This window comes from Symphalangus syndactylus, chromosome 4 (genome assembly GCF_028878055.3).
Source record: "Symphalangus syndactylus isolate Jambi chromosome 4, NHGRI_mSymSyn1-v2.1_pri, whole genome shotgun sequence".
Classification (NCBI taxonomy): domain Eukaryota; kingdom Metazoa; phylum Chordata; class Mammalia; order Primates; family Hylobatidae; genus Symphalangus; species Symphalangus syndactylus.
Genome location: NC_072426.2, coordinates 62415989 through 62428250, shown reverse-complemented (window position 1 = coordinate 62428250; position 12262 = coordinate 62415989). Strand labels below are relative to the sequence as shown.

The 12262-nt window shown below is 38.5% G+C and overlaps 1 long non-coding RNA gene across 1 annotated transcript in view; it reads right to left on the bottom strand.

The window, feature by feature from the left end:
• Positions 1–12262, bottom strand: part of LOC134736397 (uncharacterized) — a 77175-nt gene that overhangs the window by 48213 nt on the left and 16700 nt on the right. The window contains exon 2 of the long non-coding RNA XR_010120397.1: positions 5069–5179. This is a non-coding gene — a long non-coding RNA (uncharacterized lncRNA). The remainder of the gene's footprint in view (positions 1–5068; positions 5180–12262) is intronic.

The window sequence follows — 12262 nt, the reverse complement described above, 5'->3', positions numbered from 1 at the left end:
TTCCAAAGATTCACAGGATGTCTGGAACCTTCTAAAAACAACTCTTACCAAACGCATTTTGATGAGCTCTATCTACACTTATCAGAAACATATGAACCGAATTTTTTAAGATTTAAAAATTAAATGAAAGGAACATAACAATGATTTTTGAATTTTGTAAAAGCTAAAAAATTAAATCATGTAAGACACTGGATTTAAGAAGTTACTGAGTTTTCCCACTCTAATGCTGAGTACATATTAGTTAAAATGGCTCCTTTACTGCCCATGTTATTTCTTTTGCTAAAACTATAAGGGGATTGGGCATATGGTTAGGCTTTTTAGCTTTTTAAAATTGTTTGATGTTTAAGGAAAATCTGACTCAAACTCATGAGCTCCACATGCCTAGAGAAGACAGTTACCAACACTTCTTTAGGCCAGATGGCCTCCTCAGCATTTGTCAGTGGCCTTGAAAATGTATACCCTTAACTAAAGCAGGGCAAGGTTAAAGGGTATGGATGAATAATACCAATCACCATCAAAAGATGAAAGACTCCAAGAGCATCACTTCCCAAAAGTGAACCAGGATATGAAGGACAGTAGGACACATTGATAGCGTCTAATTCTGCAGCATCCAATATGGTAGCTGCCACCCACATATGGTTGCTTAAATTTAAGTTTAAATTAATTTAAATAAGATTAAATTAAAGATTCTGTTCACCAGTTGCAATAGCCATATTTCAAGGGCTGAAAAGCCACATGTAGCAAGTGGCTGCTGCACTGGATAGTGCATACACAAAGCATTTCCATTGTTGCAGAAATTGGCCTGAGCTGAGCCAGTATAATGCCTGGCATGTAATAGACACCAATGAAAATTAAAGAAAATAATGAAGACATTTTGAGTATCCAAGATGAAATGAGTAAAGTTTGTTTTTAGAGAAAACAAATATTTTTTTTCTGCTTTTTACATATTCAAAGGCTTTGTCTGAGTCAATCTTAAACTTTTGGGGATATCTTAACATAGGTACCACACCAGAAAGAATATTAGGCTGGTCAGTTGAATTACTGAAGTGGTTTCTAACAATAACTGTAAAATATGAATTCAGCTCTATTTTTATCTCAATTGTCATTAATACTACCTTGTGGTTTGTATAAATTGAATTATATGAAACTATTTTAGCATACATAACTTTGCACATTCATTTCAGCTCAGAAAACTCTGAGAACTAAAGGTTATCATCCCTATTCTACAGATAGGAAAGTATGTTTATGTCACCGAATGAGTTATTAAAGTCATACTGCTATATTTAAATTTAGAGAAATTATGTGATAATGTATGGTAGCACAAAAAATAACAAGGCATCTCAGGCTTAAGCCCCATTCCTGTGGCACAGAGTCTGGAACTCTTGACCCTGAATCATGTACAAGGAACACAATACCACAGCCCTTCAGCTGGCAAACTCAACTAAGACTCACATCAAATCCTTTCCTAATAAACAAAGCTGAATCTTTTGTGCTATTTTAAAGCATTTTGAGAATGGTACAAATAATGAGAAATAGCATATCATTTTAAAATATTTTTGACATTTTTTGTTTAGTAGAGATGGTCAGGTGTGATATAGAGAGATATTCATGGAATTTTATATTCCACAAGTGAAGCAGCATAATATTGTGCTCACTAGCACAAACTCTGACAGCTGCTTGGGTTCAAAGTATAAACTACACAATGTTGAGCAAATTACTTAATCTCTCAGACCTCAGTTTCCACATCTGTAAAATTTGAATAATAATATTGCTTCTCTCCAGATTTAAATACATTAATAAAAGTAAAGTACTAATAATCATGCTTGGTAAATACTAAGGGCTCCAGAAATATTAGCTGGTTTTTGTTGTTGTTGTTGTTGTTGCTGCTGCAGTTGTGATGATGCTGATGAGGCTTGACTTGATAATGACTTCAAATCACTGACTATGAGAGTTTCCAAAGATGGTCCCCAGTTAGCAATGAACCTCCCAGTATTTATGCCTTTGTGTAATCTGCTTCTACATTGGATTGACTGGCTTCAACCAGTGAAATGTAGTAGAAGTGACACCACTCCAGTTTTGAGCCTAAGCCTTTTTAGGCCTGACAGCTTCTCCTGAGCTTTTGAGAGACCTTGTGTTTTCATATAAGAAGTCCAGCTGACATGATACAGAGATATCATGTAGAGAGAAGATGTAGGAAGACCACAAAGAGAGGGTGAGACCTTGGAGACTAGATAGAGATGAAGAGGCCCGGCCATCCTACCACCCAAGTTCAGCTCAACCTTGCAGCCATCCTGCCAAGACACTGGAAGCCATCTTGGATGTTATAGTATTGGCCACCATTTGATGACAGCTACATGAGTGACACCAAGTTAGAACAGCAAAAGTACCATCCAGCTGAGCTCCAGTCAATCAACAGAAACCTGGGGAATAATTGTATGTTGCTATTTTAAGTCACTTAATGGTGGAATGGCTCATTATGCAGCAATAGAGAACCAAAACACCTAGTATTAGTTGCAAAACTATATGTTAATCTTCAAAACCACTAATGAAACTTAAGGCCATTTGCCCATTGCCTCCACCTTTGATAATAAGTTTTTGTTTATCTGTCACATCTGCCTCATGCCTAATTTTTCCTAACACAAACTATTTTGTTTAAGCAAATCTGCTTAACCTATCCTTTACATAAGCTTCCTTCCATTTTTATATCTCTTATCCATAGCATTTTCACTACCAGTGATAATATCATCTTTATTAGAGGTCAATCTATTTTTATTTTCTTCTTCTAGAATGCCTTCCTTAATTTTACTTGTATTCTTCCTTGGCTCACATGTACATATTTTGTACCACATAAATGCATTGATTTTATATGGTTTATTTAAGATTGTGTCATTTGTGCCTCAATCAAACTTTCTCTTTGAAGAGTAGAAGTAATTTGTTTCCTATCCCCATGCAGTGTTTAGTATATGGCACTGCTCCATATATAAACTGTCTCTCAGGGACAGACTAATATTACCAAACTCTAGAAATAACTAAAATTATCCATATGAGTTCATTAATTTATAATAAAAACAGCTATTTGCAAGGTCACTGAACAATAGACAATAGTTTCCTTACATTATGGAAATTTTAACCTCTAGGCCACAGACATGGGAAGGCAAATGATAGTCAAAAGTTTGCCTGATGAGGGTGAAATGTTACTTATATGATGTGAGTGCCTGATGACATTAATCTGAGAGAGTCTTACAAGCCCATATGCACAATAAGGTTATACCCACTGCCTAGCCCAGCAAGTCCTAGATTGTGTTGAATAAATTCTCCTCAAATGAATTTTATTGGGGCAGGGGTGGAAAGCACTTCTACCTAATCAGTTAAATATCTTTTAAATCATCACATATAAATAATGTCTTGGATACTTTATTAGGTTAGTAAAATGCAAAGCATATTTGTACCCTGTTAGGTGGTGAAAAAGCTCATACTGACAGAGGTGGGATAACATTAGATTGAACCAAATAAAATTCTCTTTTTACTTTCTAGATAGTTTGGCAAATTTTGCAAAATAAGCATTAGTTTCAAACATGTATTAATATTTAAAACATTTATAAATATTTACTAAAATATTTGCTAAGCATTTACCATGTGTCAAGCATTAGGGATAAAGCAATGACCTAAATAAACAAAAATCCTTACCCCAGTGGAAGTTACATTTTAGGAAAAGTTTCTGGCTTACTAAACTAAATTTAAATAAATTTTGACTCCTTAAAATAAATTACATAAAAATAAATATATACTTATATGTATACAGCTACTGCTTCTTTGTATTAGAAAACATACATTTTACCTCAAATTTTGAATGTGCAATACTATCAAAAATTAGCAAATACCCCCACTGATGCTGAGATTAAGAACTGCAGTTTGCCAGACATGTAAAATGTTAACCATACCTCCTAGTACATGAGTTGTAAAGCATTAAGTCATTGTATTCACACCAAGAATCATCAGAGCTCTTTAAAAAATGATTTAAAATTCTTAAGCAAATCCAAAGCAAATGTCCAGTGCAGTCTATGTTCTCTGACATGTTTTAAACTAATGCTTATTTTGTTAAAATTTGCCAAAATATCTAGAAAGTGAAAAAAAGAATATTATTTGGTACCATCTAACATTATCTCAGCTGTCAGTATGAGCTTTTTCACCACCTAACAGGATACAAATATGCCTTGCATTTTACTAACCTAATAAAGTATCCAAGAGATCATTTATATATGAGGAATAAAAAAAAAATTTAATTGGCTAGGTAGAAGTGCTTCCTTTCCCACCCTCTACCTTCTCTCTAGAAGTATAAGTATTTAGCCTTCAGTAATACAGTGGGGATGACCTGAACATGTCCATAAACACATTTCCCTCTGCTTATCTAGGGCTCTCTTCCATTCATTGGGATCAGTGTTTAGATTATTTCCAGAGAGGGGACAGCACCTCATCAATGCCTGTGAAATGTCAAGGGGTCATCTGAGAATGAATTCACCATTGGAGCCTGGAAAGAATGCATTTACTTTTAACAGGCTACAGTTTTAGCCTGTGAAAAATTAGTACATCAAGGGATAGCCATTTAAGGAGGGTTAAAGTTACTCCATCATTAGGCCTATTGGAGTGAAATGACCAACACTTCCTGGAAGCTCCAGAGTAGGAAAGGAAATGATGGCAACAAGGCTAATTGTAAAAATACAACCTGTGGTAGTAATGATTCTAATAATAAAAACAATGCTGACAGTATTCAAAGAGTTACAAATCTGAGTTACTATATGTAATTCCCAAAAAGATTCCTCGCTATAACATAATACCACTTGTCCCTAATAAGCACCTTTATAATACAGATATTTCTTTAGCATAGTTTTATTAATATCAAGCATTTTCTATGTTATAAAAATACAAGATACACTGTAGTTGTTTTATTTTTGACCAGTAAGACTCTTCCTACTTTCCAATGTAAACATGTGACACAAATTTCTTTGCTGAAGACTTTTACTATAACTCTTATGGAAAAATCGGAACACTTAAGATCAAATTCACTGACCTGGTCAAAGAGAAGATTATATGTGGCTCCACAATACAGTAGAAAGATCATAAAGTCAAGAAGTTATTAGCTGTTTCTCATTGAACAGATATTTAACTTCTGCTTCCTCATCTATTAAGAAAAGCATAATAATATCACTTCAAAAAGTTATCAGATGGAATGAGTGTGAAATACCTCATACATTGCCAAATCACTGAAGGTTAATTATATGTCTGTTTCTTATAAAACCATATGAAAGGCCGGGCATGGTTGCTCACACCTGCAATCCCAGCACTTTGGGAGGCCAAGGCAGATGGATCACCTGAGGTCAGGAGGTCAAGACAAGCCTGGCCAACATGACGAAACCCTGTCTCCACTAAAAATACAAAAATTAGCTGGACATGGTGGCAGGCACCTGTAATCCCAGCTACTTGGGAGGCTGAGACAGGAGAATCACTTGAACCCAGCAGGTGGAAGTTGTTGCAGTGAGCCGAGATCGTGCCACTGCACTCCAGCCTGGGCAGTGGAGATTCTGTCCCCCACAAAAAATAAATAAAATAAAAATAAATAAAACCATACGAAAGAACAAGTCATATTTGAACAAATGAAAGTAAAGAAATTCCTAACACATCCAAAATATTTATTAACATTAATCACCATCATGTAACCCAAACAGGCTCCCTCATAGGACTAAAGACTTCACCATTCCCACAGGAGGCCTTTTTCGTTAAGTGTACCAGCTTCAAGCAGCTAGAAACAAATTCAATTTAGCAATTCAAAGGTAAGCATACAAGGATTTTCATAAGGTAATATGTAATAAGGTAATATGTAAATATGAATTTTAAATTAGGAGCTTCATTGGCCTTTAGAGCTGGCCCTTGCAGAGAATGGAGCAAGAATGTCTGTACATAGATCACAGCCATACAGTTTGAGATGGAGTCTTGTGTGGAAGTTCATGACAATCAGATTTTTGCAGCCAAAACATTGTTGACAAGGAGCTTGGAAACTGTAGACAAGACTAAAACCTCTTCTGGTTGGGTTTGATAGTAGCCTTTGCAAAATCGTAACTATAGATTAGATGACTTTCAAAAGGCAGAAAGTTGAATTAATTTTATGCTCCTTTTTTTCAAATATCTTTCCAATATATCATCTAAATTTCTACTGTTATACTCCTTTCCTCATCACTTCAGTAGAAAGAGAGAAACTCAGAAGCTAGTGAAATTTTTTTCTAAGAAAGTCAGACCTATGCTAAATCTAATAAGAGGATTAGCACAGACTTCTAGCCTGCTATGCTTTTATTTATGGCTGGTTCATAAAGGCATGCTACTGATTCCCATTTAGCTTGTTATCCACTCTAATCCCATTATTTTTCTGCTACTGTTGCCTCACTCTGGAAGGTTCAGTCTTGTGTCCTTAGCATAGTTTTCTCTTCACAGGTGAATTGTTCTTTATTGTCTCTATCAAATTATCACTCATCAAAGGCATCTTGAAATGCAATGCTCCTCTCCAGAATCTCACTTTTGAGGTACAGTCAAAATACCTACAAAGGCCTGAATGATTGGCAAATAAAATTATCATCAACATATACTAAGTATTATAAAATGGTTATGATAGTGTACAGATTGCAATGGATAACAGAAAGACACCTAATGCTTGTCCCCATTCAAAGTGGTAAACTGCCTGGGGAGACCTGAAGTCCAGAAACACAAGCAGTGTATGGAGCTGAGGAGAAGTCAGCAGTCTGAAGAGGAGAGGCCGACGTCAAGGTGGTTGAAGAACATCCGTGAAGGAATGTTAAGATGCTGTTCAAAGTAAAGAAGGGGAATTCCAATGACAAGGGCAAGAGAGACAGTTGTAGAAAAGGCATAGAGGATTTCTAGAGCCTATTTAGGTCATCCTGAGAGGACCAGGGTGCCTGAAATCAAGACTTCACTCAGAGACTTAGAGAGAGAGAACCTAGGTAGATGTGCTGGTAGGAAACTATGGAGAGCACTTCATACTAGGACAGGGCATCAGAATATTCAAGAGGGTAGTATGGCATGCTGTTTAAAGTATAATCTGAAAAGCTAGGTTCAAGTCTAGGTGATGTTGCCAACCAACTGTGAGTTTAGGGGAAAGTTTCTTGCACTTATTTCTTCAGGTATAAAGTGGTAATTCCAATAGTACCCACTCGCAAGGCATATGTGGGTACACAAGACAATACATGATTAATAATACTGGCCTGAGCCAGGCACTGTGATATAAGGGAGCACTAAAGATATAGGGGAGCAAAGCACATTCCTGTTTTCAGGGGTTTAACTTAAGAAGTTTGGGATTTATTCTGTTGGGTGAAAGGCAGCCCCTTTTATTGGTTTTAAACAGAGAAGTATTGAGATGAAAACTGACTTGGAGGTAAATAATTCACTAGTCTTGTAGTGGAATATTTATATAGGGTAGCAACAGCTAAAGGTAATACCAACAAGGGGCTTTATAGCAGAAATGTTAGAATGACTTTCTAGTTAAAAGTGATAAAAGATCAAAACTGTGGATCCAAAGGAATGCCCATCATTTGCATGTTTGGCTGAGATCTGAAGTGGTAAAATGGAGAGGAACATCATAGTTAAAAGGGCACATACTCCTCCTGTGGAATTTTACCTTTTTTGTTTTTTAGACTTCATAGTCATTATCTATATGCACTAAAGAAATAAGAAACCATTTACTGACTCATGTCTTAATTCTCCTGAGATTGGACAGTTGATTATAACAACTGAGCAGCAAACTACTTCTATCAAGAACAAGAAGAAACCAGGCAAATCAAAACAATTTGTGTGAGCCATTAAATAAGAAAAAAGAATAAGTTAATGGAAAGAACACAGAGCTGGAAGCTCAGTAAATCTGGTCGGAGTCTTACTGCTGCCATTGCCTCCTTGAAAAGAAAAATGACTCTTTTCTGGGTCTTAGTGTCTTCAACATGAAGATACAGAACCCAAGGTTTTCAAAAGTCCTCCTTAGTTGATCTCACAGAAGTAGAAAATAGGATAGTAATTACCAGAGGCTGGGGGATAAGGGAAGATGGGAAGAGGGTGGTCAACAGGTACAAAGTTACAGTTAGATAGGAAGAAGAAATTCTGGTGTTCTTTCACACACTAGGGTGACCATAACTAATAACAGTTGTTAAATCAAGTTTGGCCTGGCCGGGCACGGTGGCTCACGCCTATAATCCCAGCACTTTGGGAGGCCGAGACGGGCGGATCACGAGGTCAGGAGATTGAGACCATCCTAGCTAACACGGTGAAACCCCGTTTCTACTAAAAATACAAAAAATTAGCGGGCGTGTTGGCGGGCGCCTGTAGTCCCAGCTACTCGGGAGGCCGCAGGAGAATGGCGTGAACCCAGGAGGCAGAGCTTGCAGTGAGCTGAGATCGCGCCACTGCACTCCAACCTGGGGGACACAGCGAGACTCCGTCTCAAAAAAAAAAAAAAAAAAAAAAAAAATCAAGTTTAGCCTAAAGCTGCCTTCTTACCTATTTAAGTTCGGCCTAAAGGTTTTTCTGTACATTGTGAACTATATAACACATGGAGGTATAAACAGACTGGGTAGCCTACACTTGTGCCAATCACCAAGTTTTGGCCAAACAAAACTCCAACCATGTTGGTCAACTGCTCCAATCATGTTCGAAAAAGGCAAATGCTGAGCTGTAATCAATCTAGTTGTTTCTGTACCTCACTTCCCTGTTCTGCATGTCACTTTCCTTTTTCTGTCCATAAATCTTCTCCCACCACGTGCCTGCACTGGAGTCTCTGGGCCTATTCTGGTTCGAAAGACTTTCCAATTCACGAATCGTTCATTGTTCAATTAAACTCTTTTAAATTTAATTTGGCTGAAGTTTTTCTTTTAGCACAGTATATTATACACTACAAGATAGCTAGAAGAGGTCCGGGCGCAGTGGCTCACGCCTATAATCCCAGCACTTTGGGAAGCCAAGCTGGGCAGATCACCTGAGGTCAGGAGTTCAAGACCAGCCTGGCCAACATGATGAAATCCTGTCTCCACTAAAAATGCAAAAATTAGCTGGGCGTGGTGGCGCATGCCCGTAATCTCTGCTACTCAGGAGGCTGAAGCATGAGAATCACTTAAACCTGGGAGGTGGAGGTTGCATTGAGCCCAGCTTGTGTCACTGCACTCCAGCCTGGGCAACAGAACAACACTCAGTCTCAAATAATAATAAATAATTAATAGTAATATAACTAGAAGAGAATTTTCAATTTATCATCACAAAGAAATGGTAAATGTTTAAAGTGATAGATATGCTAATTACCCCAATTTGATCACTATACAATGCACATATGCATTGAAACATCACACCGCACCCCATTAATATGTCATTATGCATCCACTGTAAATAAAAGTTTAGAAATGTAAAAAAAAAAAAAAAAAAAAAAAAAAAAAAAAAAAAAGTCCTCCTAGCTCCCAAATTCCAGAATTCTATGACATAACTCAAAGAGCCATTCCAGCCGACCGGGCGCAGTAGCTCACACCTGTAATCCCAGCACTTTGGGCGGCTGAGGCCGGCGGATCACAGGGTCAGCAGATTGAGACCATTCTGGCTAACACTGTGAAACGCCGTCTCTACTAAAAATACAAAAAAAATTAGCCGGGCGTGGTGGCGGGCGCCTGTAGTCCCAGCTGCTGGGGAGGCTGAGGCAGGAGAATGGCGTGAACCCGCCAGGCGGAGCTTGCAGTGAGCGGAGATCGCGCCACTGCACTCCAGCCTGGGTGACAGAGCGAGACTCCGTCTCAAAAAAAAAAAAAAAAAAAAAAAAGCCATTCCAAATAATACACTCTTGTAGAGAGAACTGTTATGTTCTCTTGAAGGTTAGCATCATTTTCAGCTCTTTTGATATGGGAGGGGGGCAGGGAAATGCTGGGTAGAGAAAGGCGGGTCCCTGGCTAGGGCTCCACTCTCGGGCCTGTGCCTAAGGACCTAGGTCAGGACAGGCACTCCTCCCTTCCTGTTACATCTCCCAAGACCACCCTGTCCTGCCACACCCGCATCCTGCCTATAAAAACCCTGAGACCCTAGTGGCCAGACACACATGAGGCTGGACGTCGAGAGAAACACATTAGCGGAAGAACACACAAGCGGCTGGACATCGAAAGGACGTCTAGGGTAGCAGGCCAGTGAAAGAACATACTGACAGCCGCTGGCAGGCCAGCAGGCCATCGACTGGCGGAATGACATGGAGATTGGCCAAGGCAGACAGAAGAGAGGCCGGACCGATGAGTGGCCCAACTCCAGGGGAAAAGAACCTTCCCACTCCCTCCTGCTTCTGTCCTCCCCATCCACCTTGCTGAAAGCTTCCACCATTCAATAAAACCTTGCACTCATTCTCCAAGTCCACGTGTGATCTGATTCTTCCAGTACACCAAGGCAAGAACCCTAGAATACAGACAGCTCTCTGTTTTTGCCATAAGGCAGAGGGTCTAATTGAGCTAACACAAGCCGCCTATGGACAGGTAAACTAAAAGAGCACCCTGTAACACACGCCCACTGGAGCTTCAGGAGCTGTAATCATTCACCCCTAGACACTGCTGTGGGGTCAGAGCCCCTCATTCTGCTCGCCTGTATGCTCCCCCTAGAGGTTTGAGCAGGGGGGCACTGAAGAAGCCAGCCACTCCCCCTGTCACATGCCTGTGGGGGACAAGGGAACCTTTCCGGTTTCACTTACTTAATTTCACTTACTTACGTATTCACTTACTTACATAAAATGCATATAAGTAACACAGTATTTTTCCAGTGGCATGTGGGAGCCAGACATAGGTGCAGCCTACTGTTAAATTTTTAGAAGTATCGAAAGCCAGTTGACATTAGGCTATGAAGTTAGAACTGATCATACTGGGATCATTTGTACCCTATACCTTTTCAAATGCTACACATAATGCTTTTGTTTTTGAGTTTTATTTTGTTTTGTTCTCCTTCGGAAAGCCAGTTGTTAAACATTTATCAGCACACCACTAGTCTTCCTTGAGTGGGATAAGTAAACCAATACTGTTAAACAACAAAGGTCTTCTGCTTTTGAATTATGATTGGCTCCATGCTAAAAATAGTAGGAATTGTTTCAAAGAGTAATTTAAAACAAATTAGTTACATTTAAAACAATGTGCAGTGAGATGTCACAAGTAGCAAAACTTCCACTCTTTCATGTCATCTTTTCCTGTTGTCTCAAGATAATTTTGATTTATCTAAATGAAAGCTACCCAGAAGCTATAAACCGTAATTCCAAACCTAGCCGGAAATCACAATCAAGACTGCTGGCTATTAATAGAGTGACTTGTCCCCAGTAGGATGTCCCAGGAAGTGAATTAGCTTTGCATTAAACATCACCAGGGATAAACAAGAAAACTCACCCTAGAAGCACTGCCAGTGGCTTAACATCAACTCACAGAAGGAGCTCAAGGCAAGCTTTACTCCTAATAAATATCTTGATATTGAATCTAAGAGACTCTAAATTTGGTTTGCAAGATTGCCAACACATGTTACAATGCTTCCTGGGGCCCAGCACCACCACAGAATCATTCTAAAGAAAGCCAACAGTAGTGGGTGAGAGAAGAGCTTTGTATCTGGATTTAGTTTCTCATAAATGAAATAAATGTGTCTTTTTAAGGCTTTCCGCATGCCTGTTGACAAAAGTAAGAAACGCTGCAGATTTACAGGGCAAGAAGACTGAAGTTCCAAGAGTCTTTGTCCCAGAAAAGTTAAATATTTGAAGCTAACTTGTTACAAAATCCTGCCAGAACTCTCCAGACAATAATCAGAATTTGTGTTGAAGACAGTAACCAAGTACAATAATCTCATGAAGTTTTAAGCTCTGGATTCTTTTATTTTTCTCACTGTTTTTATCAAATGTACTCTACACAACAGTAAGGGTAACAACAAAAATAACTGACATTATTACTATTTGGCACATCATCTGATGTTGGGCAGTGCAAGCCATCTGTTTACCCAAATGTGAGTGTAAATTTCTAAAGAAAAATTTTAAAAGTGAAATTGCTTAAGGACCTATGATAGAGATCAAAGCAAATATCTGAAAACTTCTCTCAGTTCAGAAGTGTGAACTTGATGTTATCCAACTGTGTTCAAAATGTGACTTAAACTTCATTTCCATTTCTAAGAATTATGCCCATAAAATAAGCTAATCATTCATTCCTTTGTGAGCCTATCAAGCTAACAACTG